The 17,430-nt window shown below is 43.3% G+C and overlaps 1 protein-coding gene across 1 annotated transcript in view; it reads right to left on the bottom strand.

Annotated features, from left to right (window-relative positions):
- Positions 1 to 15,429, bottom strand: part of NFKBIZ (NFKB inhibitor zeta) — a 43,613-nt gene extending 28,184 nt beyond the window's left edge. The window contains exon 1 of the mRNA XM_033941311.1: positions 15,376 to 15,429. The gene's annotated coding sequence lies outside the window, so the exon portion shown is untranslated. The remainder of the gene's footprint in view (positions 1 to 15,375) is intronic.
- Positions 15,430 to 17,430: the final 2,001 nt, after the last annotated feature.

Here is a 17,430-nt window from a genome sequence, read left to right on the forward strand (position 1 = left end):
ACCGTCTCAGGAACTGGGTCGCAACCTCCACACACTCTTGTTTGTGCAGTAAGCTGTTTGGGAACCCATCATGTGCAGACTTTCTTGTATCCCAAGTTATCATACATTATGGCAAATGCAGATCCATAGCTAATATCCAAATTTGCAGCCAACTAAGACACCGTTATCTGTCAGTCTTCTCTAATCAAGGCATCTGCCCTGTCAATGTGCTCTTGTGTGCATGATGTTGATGAGTGACCAGAACGACCTTCGTCAATTACACCTGTTCTTCCTGCTTTAAACCATTTTACCCACTCATAAACCTTTCGTTGATTCATGGTGCTATGTCCATACTGAGTCAATATCAGATGGTGAATTCCCACAGAAAGTGCACTGCTGCATGTTGTTCTTCAGTGGTGCAATTTTACAATGACGTGTCCATGTTTCTGACCTCATGGCTGCCACATTACTAAAGGCCGATTGCTGCACTGTGCGTGGATGAACTATCCAATAGACAACGTACGAGTACATACGCCACATTTTGCTAGCTCTGTTCTGGTTATAGCATAATTTAACAATTGCCTTTAATTTTTGATTCACCTTAGTATTTTTAAGCAGAGGCATAGTGGTTAGAGCAGTAGGCTTGGGAACTGGAGTATTCAGGTTTAAGTCATATGGCAGTTCCTTGTGGCCTTAAGCAAGCCTCTTAACCCTCCATGACCTCAGGTCCAGTGTTAGGCACGTTCAAAATGTTCAAAGGCAATACCTTCCTTTTAGAAAATATAAAGTCAAGTTTTTTTAAGACACAGTTTCTAAACACCAGTTGCCCTGATGAAAAGCAAAAGAAACACACACACACAAAAAAAAATATTGGGGATTTCTCTCTCTCCACATGTTTTAATACAGTGAAAGCTCACACACGAGTCATGCAGAACACAGATAGCTGGGACTACATGGTGTCTGCTCTTACAAAATTGTTCTTAGTTTTATAACTTTGTCTTTATCTATGGGAGCGGACTGCTGGGCGCGATGGACCCCTGGTCTGACCCGTCAGGGGCAATGCTTATGCTTATGTTCTTATGACAAAGTGCCAGCTTGTAAAATTTCAACATCAGGGCAACTGACACAGGCACAACCACACATTAAACCTAGAGTCAAATCCAAACATCATTAAAAAAGTCACCTAAAAAAAAGATGGAAATGCCCTCCAAGAAAAAAAAGAGAAAGAAGATGCATTGTGACATCTGTTCAAACAGTGGAGATATCATACAATACAAAGGGATCCTTTTATCAAGCCACGCTAGCGGGGTTAGCCCGTCAGACATTTCATCACGCGCTAACCCCCGTGGCCGGCTAAAAAACTAACGCCTGCTCAATGCAGGCACTAGCGGCTAGCACGGCAGGCGGTTTAACGTGTGTTAAACCCCTACCGCAGCTTGATAAAAAGGACCCCAAAGGAAAAAACACAACCTCACAGGCAAACTATATGAACAAAAAAGAAGTGGGGAAGGGACACAAGTCAAACCACTGTGCGGACAAATACATTTATTTGAATGTCAAACAAATTTCAGTTAAAATCATACAAATATATAAATAAATAAATAAAATGTGGCAAGCATATAAAGTCCTTTGTAATAAACATATACTGAACCCCAACATGGTCCGTGTTTCGGCCACAACAGCCTTCTTCAGGGGTGTAAAAAGTAGCCCAAAAGAACAGGACAATAAAATATAATTAAGGATACATATAAATGTAAAATGTACCAGAGGTTAAACCTTAAGGGAGCGTAAAGGTGTACACTTAGAGGACATTACATAAAATATATGAAATCTGAGTAACTTAGAAATGTCAAACATTATAAAACAATAGATTATGAGACATAAAAGCTGTAAATATGTAAACAATAGATGTACATCAACCCTTTCCACTCCACTCAGTATTTTATAGACCTCTATCATATCACTCCTGAGTTGTCTGTTCTCCAAGCTGAATAGCCCTAGCTGCTTTATCCTTTCCTCACAGGGAAGTCATCCCATCCATTTTATCATTTTCATCGCCCTTCTCTGTACCTTTTCTAATTCCACTACATCTTTTTTGAGATACGGTGACCAGAACTGCACATAGTATTCGAAGTGTGACCATACAGTAGAGTGATATAAGGGCATTATAACATTTTCATCTTTGTTTCCCACTCCTTTCCTGATAATTCTTAATATTCTTTTTGCTTTCTTAGTCACTGCTGCACATTGAGCTGAAGGTTTTAATGTATCCTCAACAATGACACCTAGATCCTTTTCCTGGGCAGTGACTCCTAACGTGGAAACCTGCATTACATAGCTATAGTTCGGGTTCCTCTTCCCCACATTCATCACTTTGCACTTGCTCATTGGTCCACATTTGTTCAAAAGGCATATTTTGTTATCAACAGTCTTACTTGGTCACCTTTTTCACATCCCTTTCTAGTTTCACTTTACACCTATAAATTGTTTTCTAGACTTGCAGAGAATTCTGAGGTGTCATGTCAATAGATTTTTCCGATATGGTTCTATGAAAACTCAGATTACACAGGCCAAGAACAATAGATTTTCTTGGTGCCATGGGTTTTTTTTACTTGTTCCTGGAGATATTTGTGTCGCCGATTCAGAAAATTGCATTGGATAGACCACATCAGCTCTAGTTTCTTAGATATGGTTGAATTTATGGTTCTATTCCACTCGGTTACTACCAGGATGAAAGAAGAGTACAAGGCCATCTCTTTAGTCTTAAAAAAGATAAATTACCAAGAACATCAAGGGGGTGATTTGTGTAGTCAACAAAGTGGCTACACAAAGTATCCTTGCTTTTTATGCCTTTGGGATAGTAGAGTCAAACATGAACATTGGGGTGAAAAAAAAAAAAAAAAAAAGATTGGCCTGAGAGGGAATATATGGTGGTTGGAGTACAAAATGTAATCAATGAACCTTTGGTAGCACAAGATAGCTGGGATACATGGTGTCTGCTCTTACAAAATGGTGCTTGGCTTTATAACAAGATAGATTCATACTGCCACCACTACATATAAAACTAGACCTGATGAAACAATTTGTAAAGGCTTTGAATAAAGACAGAAGCAAATGCATAGGGGAAAAGATGGTCTTAAATAAAGAATGTAGGGAGCAGACTGTTTTAGTTATATGAGTTGCTCCAAATTTACTTAAGCAGCAGATCAGATTTAGATCATGATTCAACGGACACGGTAGAATCCCCAGACACAATGAAACAATTAGCCAACTATTGGGACTCTTTTGCTTTATGCACGTTGGCTTCTTTAGAGAAGATTATTACAGGTATGAATTCAACTTACTGTGACCTAGATCCTATTCCATCAAACTGGGGTAAAATAACAAAACATGATTTATCATCATTTCTTCTATCAATGGTGAATTTGAGTTCAGGGATGGTGCAAAAAGCATGGAAGGAATCATTAATTTATCCAGCTATGAAGAGTACTGCAGTAGATACCCTGATTTCATCAAATTATAGACCCATAGCTAAGATTATCCTGCAAAGATTACCAAGAGGGTGGCAAGTAATCAATTATGTAAGTTTGTGGAGGATTCAAATATTTTACATCCTAGACAAGTGGGCTTTAGACCTGGCCAGAATACATAGATCCTTGCTACTCTACTATTGAATGAATTACATAGGACTCTAGGGAAGTAACATATGGCTTTAGCCATCTCCTTGGATCTTGCCTCAGCCTTTGACTTGACCATCATTTATTAGGTGAACATTTGCTTTCAATGGGTATAAGAGGAACAGTTTTTGAATGGTTTCAGTTATTTTTGACAGATAGCACATTCAGGGTACACTTGCAAGATATCATTTCAAGGACATTTTCCTCTTCCAGTGAAGTGCCACAGGATTCTTCCCTTTCTCTGATATTCTTTAATATCTTTTTGAGCCCTTTGTGTATTCTTTAGGCTAAGTTAGGAGTTAAATTTTTCTGTTATGCAGATAATATGTTGCTTGTTTTCCCCATCTCTTCAGCTAGACCAAATTTTTCCTTAATGCAGTCCAGTTTAAAAGCAATTGTTCAATAGTTAACTAACCATGATTTATTTTTAAATCTGGTTATATCTCAGACATGCTGGATTACTGGGCTTAGGGAGGAACCACAATTGCAGCCATCTTTGAGGGAAATCCACTCCCATTGGTTATCAGTTTTTGATATTTAGGGCTTCTCATATATTCTAAATTATCATTTTTGAATCAGATTTCATCTCTGATGAAAAGGTGTTTTTGTACACTCAGACAAATAAGATCTATTAAATACTTATTTGATGAATCTTCTGTACATTGTCTTAGTCATTCATAGATTATTTCAAGAAGTGTGGGGGCATCCATTCAAACTCAGAGGAGGGAAATTCGATAGTGACATAAGGAAGTATTTCTTCACAGAAAGGGTGGTAGATCACTGGAACAAGCTTCCAGAGCAGGTGATCAAGGCCACCAGCGTTATTGACTTTAAGAATAAATGGGATGCCCTAGTAGGATCCTTACGAGGGTCAAGTTAAGGAACTAGGTCATTAGTACTCAGACTTAATGGGGTGGGTCAGTAGAGTGGGCAGACTTGATGGGCTATAGCCCTTTTCTGCCGTCATCTTTCTATGTTTCTATGTTTCTATGAGTGTGTGATGCAGTGGTTAGAGCTACAGCCTTGGCACCCTAAGGTTGTGGGTTCAAATCCCGCACAGCTCCTTGTGACCTTGGGCAAGTCACTTAATCCCCATTGCCCCAGGTACATTAGATAGAGTGGGAGCCCACCGTGACAGTTAGGGAATAATAAGAACATACGATTTGCCACTGCTGGGTCAGACCAGTGGTCCATCGTGCCCAGCAGTCCGCTCACATGGCAGCCCTTAGGTCAAAGACCAATGCCCTATTTGCGTCTACCTGCGTATGTTCTGTTCCAGCAGAACTTATCCAACCTTGAGTACCTGAATAATTTGTAATCCACATAGAATTGTAGGATATGCGGAATATAAAGTATTGAAAAAAAAGATTAGACTATGGAAATATGGTTTATATTGGTTTACCGCAATCCAAAGTGTGTGATTGTATGAATGACCAGCCAGAGAAATGTGAGGGTGGTAAGATATTGACGTGTTTTTGCTTAGTGTATATATACACTATTATGTTATGATCTATTTGTGAATTGCATTATTCTGTAAGATGTTAAACTTTTAATAAAGATTGAACTAAAAAAAACAAAAAAAGTAGATCGGATTGTACCTGCAATCTGAGACTCTGGTCCCTCTGAAGACGCAATAGGTTTGCCAATAGGTGGCCAATCCAGTGCTATGAGGACTACTCTCTCTGGGTGGCTTCCTATTCTGTAAAGTATTTGCCCTATCATGCGCCATGGAGGAAACATGTACAAGAGCTCATTCTTTGGCCATGGCTGGACTAGGGCTTCCAGACCTTCACTTCCAGACTTGGATCTTCAACTGAAGAACTGGTCCATCTTCTTGTTCCTCACTGTAGCCATCAGATTGAAAGTTGGCAACCCCATCGAAGAATGATGGACTGGAAAACAGCTGCAGATGATGTCCATTCTCTCGGGTCCAAGGTCTGCCTGCTGAGGTAAGTGACCTGGACATTGTCCACTCCTACTACATGTTTCAGGGAGATCGCCTGCAGGTGTAGCTCTGCCCACTGGAACAATAAGTGGACTTCCAGGCTCAGCTGCACACTCTTGGTGCTCCTTGGTGACTCACACCACCAAGCATTTCCAAGAAGACTTGGACTGCCTGTCCTTCCAGACTCTTCTCTAGTAATGCCAGTCAAATGGCCTGAAGCTGCAGTCTGTTGATGGTCCATTTTCTTTGGAAGGCCGACCACCACCCCTGGACTGCACATCCATTGCAATAGCCTTCCCAGCTGAACAGGCTGGTGTCCACTGTGAGAGTCATCCATGAAGTTATTCTGAGGAGCATGCACCGTAATGACTGTGGACAGAACCACCAACTCATACACTGGTTGGATTCTGTCCACGGGAGAGTCCACGGGAGAGTCATTTGAAGGGAGTCCTTTTGTGGGGACCACCAAGACAGTAGTGCATTTTGGAGAGTCTTCATCCAAGGAAAAAAAATCTATAGTAGCTGAGCATTTGAAGATAGTGCCACACAGATAAGAGCTGGCTTGGCCATCATGTCCGCTATCTGAGAGCAAAACATCTGTCTGTGGGCCTCTGGAAGATAGACCCAGCCTTCTGCCATGGTGAATAGTACTCCCAGGTATTCCAGGGATTGAAACAGAACCAGTTGGTTCTTTCAAAAATTCTCTATCCAGCCCAGGCTCTGCAAGACCTAGACCACTTCAGCCACTGCTTGTTCCCCTTCCGCTAACGATGGAGCTCTGATCAGCCAGTTGTACAGATATGGATGCAACTGCAATCCTGCCCTACAGAGATGCACTGCTACTACCACCATGACCTTGGTGAACATGCAGGGTGCTGTTGCCAATCCAAAGGGAAGCACTGAGAACTGATAATGTCTCTCCAGCACATGGAATCATCTGTGTTCCAGAAATATGTGAATGTGCAGGTAGGCTTCCGTCAAGCCTAGGGAAACTAGAAATTCCCCCAGAGCCACTGATGTAATGACTGATCGCATGGTTTCCATATGAAAGCATGGAACTTTCAGGGACTCATTGACATGTACTCTTCTCAGAATGATCTCTAGCACACAGCATTCTGACAAGATCTGCTCCCAGACTTCAGCATATGCCACGAGCCTTCCCCTATCCTCAGGGGGAAGACTTCATCCTTGGTGTCATACACCTTCTTGGAGGTTGAAGAGAGATGAGTACCAGAGGCTTGGTTTGCCTAGGTCCTGTAAATCTCTTATCTTGATCCCTGATAGAATCTCTGAGATAAGACTCTTCCTGAGTGCTGTCGAAAGCGCCTGGAATTACAAAAATTAGACTGCCCAGAATTTCTAAAGGTTTGCAATCTGTTGTCTGACAAAGATTTTGACCAGCGATCTGCCATGCTGGCCATCAGATCGTCCAGACCCTTTCCGTACATCTGTCCCTTGAAAAGGAGTCTGCTGAAGAGTAGCCTTGGAAGTGGAATTTCTTGCCCATTACCTGATCCAGAGCATTCTGCGGGCTGAAATGGAATAAGTCGAGACTTTGTTCATGATTCTGATGATGTTCTAGAGAGCATCAGCTACATAATCCACACCTGCTAGCATAAGCTGGAGCAAAGGCTTGTCCTCTGCCAAGGTGAGCCCACACATATTGGTATGAAAAGCATGCACCACAAAAGAGGCTGCTGCAGCTGCTTTAATTCCTAAGACCAACGCTTCAGACTGCCTCTTTAGAACCACATCCACTCTGCGATACTGTGTATCCTTTAATACTACACCTCCCTCATTTGGCAGGGATGTGTATTGGTTACCTGAGAAACCAAGGAATCCACCTTAGGCTGAGCGAACATCTGTTGACACTCCTGTGCCATAGGATACATCCTAGACATTGTTTTGGCTTCCTTTAGAAAGCCCTCAGGAGCATCCCAGTGCTCTGTGACTAAAACACTCATATCTGGATGCCAGGGAATAGACGTGAGCAGCTCTCACTCTGCTCAAGATAGAACACTGAGTGGAAGGGACCTGCTGGAAATCAAACTGTAACTCCCACAGGGAGTCAGTAATGAGCTCTACTAGGGCCAAAAGCTTGAACAGCCAGCGTACTGAGGGATCCCCCCCTTTGGTCGAGAGTCACCACTGCTTCCTGCTTACTTGTTCCTGTCTGTGACCCTATATCTCCCAACAAGGAAGACTCACTTTGTGACAGCAAGGGTCTACAGACTGATCCCTTGCCCTTGGGGTCTTTGTCAGAAAGGTCCACAGGATCCTGGTCAGCCACTGCTAATGACTCTGAGGCCCTGATTGGCTCAGACACCTAAGGCCCCTCCCCTTAGGAGCCATTCAGGGCCTTAGGTTTTTCCCTTAGGCATCTGAGCCCCTCCCTAAGGCTCAGTCAAGCCAATCAGGGCCTTAGACTCCTCCCCCTTGTATCCAGGGTACAAAGGGAATAACCTAAGGCCCTGAATGGCTCCTAAGGGGAGGGGACTTAGGTGTCTGAGCCAATCAGGGCCTTAGGTCCCTCCCCATGCATCACATGATGTACCAGGGAGAGAAAGTCCCGCTATTTTGAACTGGTGGGCCTACGAGCGGGATGGACTGAGCTTCCCTCCCACTCCAACTTCTCTAAAAAGGTATGGAAGGGAGTTTGAAGGGTGGAGGTGGGGTTTCAGGGGATCTCCGGTAGCAAGAGGGAGTGGGCAACCTTCCTGCCATTTTTTCTCAGACAGGGGAAGTGGGCATTTCTCCTGGTTTTCGCTGCCCCAGGGGGGGGGGGGGTCAGTTCCCGGTGCTGGCTCTTCAGGGAAGGCCATTATCAGCGGGGGAGCTTTTTTCTTTTTTCTCTAATGGGGCAGATATTGTGCATGTGTAATATGCACACCATCTGTGCCCATTAAAAAAAAAAAGCTTAGACGGTTAAAGTCGCTTTTTGGGGGGCACTAAAAGCAATTACTTTTTTAGTGCATTGGGAAGCCAGGTTAGAGCATCAATCACTCTACTAGTTTACATGGCATTTTAATATTAATCAGCTTATTTGCATGGTCAGATTGGGGAACGAGCGATCATGCAGAAAACCAGGTGATGAGCTGTTTTCTGCATTGGATCGGCAAATGCGATAGTTGCTAAATCTGTTAAAAACAGGTTTAGTAACGATCGCTGGCCTTAGTGCATCTGGGCCCTAGTAGCCTCCCATTTCACACTTCTTTACAGATGGCATGACTAATCTGTTATCCTGTAACGATCTGCTCTCTCTATACTCTTCCACTTTATGGCTAGTGTTGGGGGCAGTTAAACGTACGAGCCCAAAACTATCTGTATAGTGGCTGAATATACACAGATAGGGAAATTATACATTTACCAGCTGCCGGTAAATGTATAGTTTCCTTTGAAAAATTACCCCATAGAATATTTAGCAGCTGGAACCACAAGAAACAGACATCACTACCCCAGCAGAATTTATCAGGCATCTCTTGTTTGTTCCAAAGTACACCATAAGCTGCTCTACCTTGGCTATAGCATTCGCCCTACAATTCCAAACATTGCTCTGATGGCTACTGTAGTGGGATTAGCAATTGGCATACCAAGATCAGGAGCATGCTGAGCCAGAATCACACCATATGTGACATGCCCCTGCCCTGTACCATATCCCTAACACTCTTGTGCCCTGTGGGGCTACACAGCTTGCAGATCCTCAGAACGGTCCTGATCAAGGTATCTATCAGCCTGTCTCTAAGCATATTCAGTATGACATAGCTACCAGCTTTTATTTTTATATATATTATTTTATTAGTTTTGAATTAACAATGTTAGGTAACCCAGATTGAGAAAACAAAGGAATACTTCACTGCGACTCTGATTCCTAAATACACAGAACTGGAATTAGCCAGACAGAATCCAGACATCTTGTAAGCGATGCAACAACTTGGCCCAGAAGAAAAAATTTCAGACTTAATAGTATTAATGTTATATCCCAAATCTTTATTGTTATTTTGTCAACAATCTAAACAAAGGATCTGCCTGGGTCAGTCAAATATAGAATCCACCATCCAAAATAAAGAGGTCTTATGCTGAACATTTAACATCATAAATCCCATGACCTCTCTAGTCTTTCAGATCCAACTCACCAGTGGCTCGTGACCAAGCCAAATAGCAACAGTAATGATGGAAACACCCAGTGGTGTAGTGAGGGGGGTGGTCTGCTCTGGGCACTGTCTTGATGAGGGTACAGGCATCCGTCCTTCTCTCTGCCCCACCACTGCCATGCATGCATGCACGCCACTTCCCTTCCCCCGTACCTCTAACAGTCCTAGCGCAAGCAGCAACCCCCAACTTGCTGTTGCGCCAGCATAGCTCTTCCTCTGATGTCACTTCCTGGACCCGTGCCTAGGAGGTGATGTCAGAGGAAGAACCGACGCTGGCGCGACAGCAGCTTGGAGGTTGCTGCTCGTGCCAGGAATGTTACAGAGGTACAGGGGAAGGGAAGTGGCATGCGCGAGGCAGGAGGGGGTGGGGAAGGAGTGTGTGCAGGTGGGGGGGGCAGAGAAGAGGGCGGGGGGGCACCTTCACCTCAGGCACCTCTCACGCCACTGGACACACCTGCTTAGTGCCTTTCTACAGGCCATCCCAAGGGATAAGTGAGGAGCATAGCTGCCTAGGTGTACTTCTCAACTCTGACTTATCACTTACACTTCCCCCTCCGTATTCGCGGTTTCAGTTATTCGGGGTTTTTGTTTGCAGGCTCCACCCCCAAAATTACATCATAGAAAATTGCTGGGAGCAGGGCGTTACACAGAGAAAATCGCTATACTTTTTTTTACAGGAACAGGTCAGTTTATTCGCAGTTTTAGTATTTTCTCTAGGGTTTTTAAAAGAAAACTGCGAATAACATGAAAAGTTTTCCGGTATTCACTGAGTTGTTTTCCCCTGTCACCACGAATACGGAAGGGGAAGTGTACTGACCATATCTCGCAAGTGGTCTCATCTTTGTTCTACTAAGTACATGTACAGAAAACAAGAAACTATTTCTCTGAACCAGACTTTTCCTAACTTCTCTTTGCCTTCGTCCTCTCCCGCATGGATTACTGCAACACATTATTCAATGGACTGACAGCAAAAAATATTAAGCACAGACTACTGAAGAACCTTCGCACTCGTGATTCAATATCCCAAGCGCTAGCGTCAGCCCACTGGCTACCCGTAGCCAAAGGCTTATGTCCCAAACAGACCCCTCTGTTCCCAGGAAGAAATGAATCTTCAAATACCCCCTGGTCTGAGCCTCCAGCTAGAAAGTGCTAGATGAAGGTCATACTCACTTCTTACCAAAGTACTGGGATCGGCTGCTTCCTAACATCAAATCCCGTAATGAACTTTTGAGCTTTAGGAAAGCAATAGAAACCCACCTCTTCACCTGACTCCTCAGGACAAGCTAGCATTCAGACTGTTACTCCCAAACCAATGTATATGTCCGACTCTCTCCCTGTGGACACACTGACTCTCTCCCTGTGCATGCTTCAGGCTCCAAGTGTCTGCTAATCCAGAACAGTTGAAATATACACACCTCACAGTACCCTATTGCCTTAGTCTTCTGTTCCCTGTTGTTAATTGTTATGTGTCTTGTTTGTTTGCTGCTATATTTGTTACCAAGTAACCCGTTCTGGGCTCCTTGGGGAGGACGGGATATAAATCAAATCAAATAAATAAATACATGGCACAAGGGAGAGAAAATAACAAGGCAATTGGCCCACTGCGTAATCCAGCATGGAACAGAAGACAACAAGCAAACCATATGTAGATAAAAGCAAGATTTAATCAAGATGCTTCTGAAAGCATCAGGGGCATGTAGCAAGCTGGAGTTAAAAGTAGTATCCATCAATGATAAAACTAGCTGGGTGCAAAAACAACTTACTCCAACACTAAAACAAGAGACTTAGGTCCATTGTGAGCACTTTGGTTAAATCTTGCTTTTATCTCTATGTGGTCTGCTTGTTGTCTTCTGTTCCACATGGCACAATGGAGACAGGAACAAAAGAAAAAAAAAAATCATTCCCTGTCCATGGTCTTCCCAGCAGATGGGGGCACTAGAGGGCATGTCTCACAGGGTGTGATTATGACTTAAGATGCTCCTACCTCTCTGTATTGAAAATATTCCATAGTCTGACAATTAATCAATAGCCTGTCCATGGATCTAGTATATAAGAATTGCACATAGCCAATATATTCTTTAGAAAATGCAAATCTTTTGAGTATGTCAGTTAACGGATTGAGCGGTATATAAGAAATAAATTACATTACATTACATTAAATATGTCCAGCACACTCTACCATAGATAATATTCCCCAGATTCTATATATGACACTCAGATTTGAACACCTAAATTTATTCACAATCTCAAGGTGCACATGCAGCTTAATTAGCTCAAATGATGCATTAAAAAGAAATAATTGACCGCTAACCAATTGATATTAATTGGCACCAATTAGAATTTGTGCATGCTATTCTGTAACACATGGTTCCCAAATCCCATTGCACACAACTCAAAAGAGGGGTGTGATCATGAGAGGCATGGGCATATCAGAGGCATTTCAAAAGGTTGCACGCATTATTACAATATACCGGATCTCTGTGCCCAACTTGGGCATCAGCATTTACATCAAGTTTCAGCAAGTTTTAAGTCTGGCACCCAGAGGATTTGGCGCTAAGCATGTTTCTATAAAAGAAAAAAACAATCTGATATTCTCTAACTACAGCAACTCTTATTCCAACCTGAGCTGAAAGATTCTTTTGCAACATTTTTAATGTCTGAATTTATTAACAACATAGGCCTGTGTGAATTAGTCCATACTATCTGACCCCTTTGTATGCATCACTTCCTGTTAAGCGACCTACCCAGTAGATTTCCTTTGGAAATATCCAGAAAGAGCTTGGTCACAGCCAAGACTAGCAGATGCAGGATCTGCTTATAAAAATCCACCTGATACCCATTTGGCTCCAAATACTTCCTTCCTGGCAATGTGGTAAATGACGTTAGCAGTTTTCCAGTCCAATGGAACTTTCTCTGTACTTAGTGAGAGATTGAAGAGCACGGCCAACAGTTCCGCCAGAACATCTCTCAATTCTCTGAGCACTCTTGGGTGTAAATTGTCCGGTCCCATGGCTTTGTTCACCTTAAGCCTTGTCAGTTCGCTGTAGACGTCTACTGGTGTGAACTCAAAATTCTGAAATGGGTCTTCCGCGCTTTGCTTTGCCTTCAACTGTGGTCCATGTCCCAGCGCCTTGCAGGTGAAGACTGAGCAGAAGTATTCATTCAGTAGTTCGGCTTTATCGGAATCCGCTACCGCGTAGTTTCCGTCCGGTCTTCTAAGGCGTACTATCCCATCCGTGTTCCTTTTCCTATCACTAATATACCTGAAGAAGGGTTTGTCCCCTTTCTTAATGTTTTTTGCCAGTTTGTTCCACTCGAAGTTTGGCCTCCCTAACTGCTGTTTTGACCGCTGCAGACCTGGTCCTATATTCTACTTTAGCTTCTCTTTTCTGCGTGCGCTTGTAGGAAAGAAATGCTTTTTTCTTCTCCTTAATGAGGTGCGAGATCTCCTCAGTGAACCATTGGGGTTTATTGTTTCTTTGCCGTTTATTCACTAATTTGATGTAACGGCTAGTTGCTTCATGTATGGAGGATTTCAGGGTTGACCACATAGCTTCCACATTACCGGTTTCTGTTTGGTCCTGCAGCGTCTGATGGACGAAATCTCCCATGCGTGCAAAGTCAGTGCCCCAGAAATTGAGTACCTTTGTTTTTATGTTTGATTTAGGGAATACTGTTATATGTTTGCTTAAGTTCCCTTTGTCTAATATTACATTTTGTTTAAAGTTCAGAAAAACACTTGGTATGACATTATAATGTATAACAGGGCAAATCAGGTGAGGAATGAGAAGGATTTCAAGGCAAGTCACTGAAAAATTCCTAACATGTTTCTATTATATGGCAAATGTCTGTTTTAAAGGGTAGAAGGTCAGACATGCTACATATTTTTCACAGATGCCATTGGGGGAGAAAGTACTGAAATGTCTGGTCTCTAAAGTTTTTTTTATTTATGCAAACAAAACATTTAAAACTTATAGATACTGACAGCACAAATTCAATAATGGTACTCATTTAAGAAGGGGTTCTACCTGTGGTTGATCTTTTGTGATGTGAAGGAGAAGTGAGGCATTCTTTGCAGTAACATCTTTAAAACTAGACATATAGTTTAGTTTTCTTCACCAACCCTGTTCCTTTAAATAACTTTAATGAAAATTGGCAAGATACCAGCAAAACTATTCCTTATGTATGTCCTCACATATGAATTTTTAGACTTCCTGTATAAGATGCAAATCTCTTTATGTCATGTTTCTTACACTCTTCGGGGAAAGGTAAAAAGGCAGTACCCAAGGTCCTTATTCAATAAAGATACTCTCTCCATTTGTCCATCTATCAGCACCATAAGCTGAGGCCAAGATCAACCTTGAGTCTGGAATCTTTCCTACTGAAAATTCTCTCAATCTAATAATAATGGTGAGAGGAAAATTTTCATCAGTCAGATTCTGAAAAGTGCTCCAAATCTATGGGTACAAAGGCCTGATTCTATAAACATTGCCCTAATCACAGACGCTTGGCAATGATTAACTTACACACACAACTTGTTTTTAATTGGTTTAAATGGTGTGGTAATGATCAATTTAGGTTACTCGTGGATATCTGCACAGTGCCTAGTGACACCTAAGTCGAGGCACCCTCCCATGCCTAACGACATCTACCTGAAAAGTAGGTGTGGTTAGGGGCAGAGGATAGGCATGGTTGACTTAGATGTCACTAGACACTGTAGTTAGGTGCCAGTAAATTAGGCCAGGGAAACCCTGGCCTAATATACTGGCACCTACCACAAGGATGTCTAGTGATGCCTAAGCACCACTAGGTGGGATTCTTCTAAGGATGCCTAGCAATTGATTGAGAACTGCGCAGAGCAGTGTCTACAAGTTAGGCGCCGCCAGGCACCATTTATAGAATCAGGTCCAAATGCTTTGGTAATAGGGCCCATAAGCCCTCACACACTGAGAGGCCCCCTGACACCCCAATCTCTCCTGTTCAGGTTTTTAATAACCCTGGGAATATGTGTGAAGGGTAGGGCTTCTCCATGTATGCTGAACTTTATTACTGGAGTTTAGGGTACCAAACTACTCAGTTCCAGGAAGGGAATTTTAGGTCAGCTCTGGATTACTAACAACCCCTCTCTGACCTTTATGGAACTTGAAGCACTGATTTGAAATACCACAATGCTGCATTTTCCCAAAACCAGGATTACCCCCCCCAAAAAAAGTCTTCTTCCTGGAACTGGGTACCTTAGCAGTTCTGGGAGTGGGGCTGTCAGCAAGCCAGATATAAGGCAATGGAAGCTGCCATAGCACCTATCAAAATTTGGCACAAGAGACGTTGCTTACATTTAAATGCAGATTGGTGACCTGACCAAACAAGAAATCATCGCTTGCCATCACACAAAATGTTCCATATCGCCTACTGCCAAACCACAGCCCACCATAGAGGTGCAATGATAGCACTAAAGAGCACAGCAGCAAAGCTCTGGCAAGTGCCCATCCCTCCAAAGACAATCCCCCGCTCACCCCGGTCCCCAGCGACACCCTCCCAAATCCGGCCTATCCCGGCAGCCTGGTGCTACTGAGTACCCTTTCCCCTCCTCCCCCTCCGGGTGGGGACGGCGCTAGTTTAATACCTTCATGCTGGTGCCTGTTGGAGGAGTATCTCGCAGTCAGCGATCTGTGCAATCTGCCAGGTGGGGGGGGGGGGGGGGGGCTAAGCAGAAGAAGCCGGCGGGGCTCTGATTTAGTGCTGCCCCGTATTGGGAAGCAACTCCCCTCAGACTCGGATCGACTGCCGGAGATTCAGCAGCCGCCCGACTCTCCGATCTAGCGCAGGGGAAGTCACAAAACTACGGATCCGATCCCCTCCCCCCCCCCCCCTTTGTCTCTGGGGTGCGCGGACTTTACAGAAAGAACCCATTTGAATAGAATTGCTGTTCGGTTTTGGTAAACGTGCATGGGAAATTCAGAGAAAGCGAGCGGGTGACAGTTTCTTACTCACTCTTCGGAAATTCCCAGCCGCTCGGCCCTTGCTTGGTAGATTCCCTGACACTCGCCCAAAACCAGGCCTGGAGTCCAGGATACAGGACAGCACGCAGACTTAGCGCCACACGTTTACTACAGTGAAAATCACATTTTCTTAAATGTACGAATCAAAGGAGAGTTTTTAAAACAGCACTGTGTTTATATTAGCTATTTAAAAAATTAAAAAAAGGATCTAAGGTGGCATGGCTTAAGTTTTCGCTCGTGCACTTTTTGCATTAGTGGTGGCAGGGCTTAAGTTTTCGCCTGTGCACTTTTTGCATTAGTGGTGGGGCTTATCTGGAAAAGACCTCCCCCCCCAAAAAAAACAACCTATTAATTTGCACCACTATATTTATTTTTCATTTTCAGAGTCATTCTACTTAGACCAGGGATCTCAAAGTCCCTCCTTGAGGGCCCCAATCAAGAGGGTTTTCAGGATTTCCCAACTGAATATGCATTGAAAGCAGTGCATGCTGGGACTTTGAGACCCCTGACTTAGACATATGTAGGATTGTCAGCCAGGAATAACTGTTAGTAAATGCAGCCTTATCTTAACAAAGGAGTCCTGAGGAGGAGATGTCAATAATTCAGCCAGGGGTGTAAAGTTCAAAATTCACTTTATTGATAGTAGCATTGGGAGGACTGGACACTGACATTGTTTTGGCATCTAGGTTGAGTCTTCAAGTCCTCGCAGTGCTATCACACTCTTGACAAAGGCATAGATGCCGAAACACTGTCAGTGTCCAAGCCTGGCAGTGCTACTATTAATAAAGTGAATTTTGAACTTTACACCTGTGACTGAATTATGGACATCTCCTCACGACTCCTTTGTTGTGTCTTGATTGTCTCGTCGTTGAGACCTTTGGCTCCCTTTTTGGTGCCTTATCTTAACTGCCATTAAGCACAACATGTACTTAACAGTATATAATTTCCTTTTTGTGCTAACAAAATACATACATACTAACAGGGCCAGTTTTAGATGATTGGGGCACAATGCAAAAATTAAGGAAGGGGTACTGATCCTCTCTGCACCCTCCTCCTCCTCCATATCCCCACCTTGTATTACTTCCACACATAAAACTTTAAATGACTTTTTACACACAAAACACAGACCTTTACCAAATCACAAATAGGGATTGCAAAATAGAAATTGAACTGGGAACCCCAAGTAATTAAACTCAGCAAGTATTACAACACTGGAGAAATAAAAAAACAGATATGCACTTCTTTCTGTACTGAACACACAGGGGTCCTAGACCCAGGTCCACAAAAAATTAGCCTCCTCCCTTGCTGTGACTAGTGGGGATATCAAAACCCTGCCAGTTGAAGTCCACCTGATCTGACAGCCAGAAGTCTCCTAGCTCTATAGCTAGCGGCAGTATCCCTGAGTTGCCACCAGCTGCAGAGCTTGAAATGTTCTGGCCGCTGGACTGGAGGAAGAGGTCTTCAGCTGGCAGGGCTTTGGGAAGCCCACCAACATAGGTATTTATATTTTGCATTTAGGTAGGAGGCATGGGGCATGGCAGGAAGAAAATTTAGTGCCCACCCACACCTCTTACCCCCCATCAGCTGTCTAGTAAGCCAATTAACACAACACAAATAACTGTGATGCACATATCCCAAAGCTAACATATCCAGGTAATAGATTTATAAAACACTTTTTT

The sequence above is a fragment of the Geotrypetes seraphini genome, chromosome 4 (genome assembly GCF_902459505.1).
Source record: "Geotrypetes seraphini chromosome 4, aGeoSer1.1, whole genome shotgun sequence".
Lineage (NCBI taxonomy): Eukaryota > Metazoa > Chordata > Amphibia > Gymnophiona > Dermophiidae > Geotrypetes > Geotrypetes seraphini.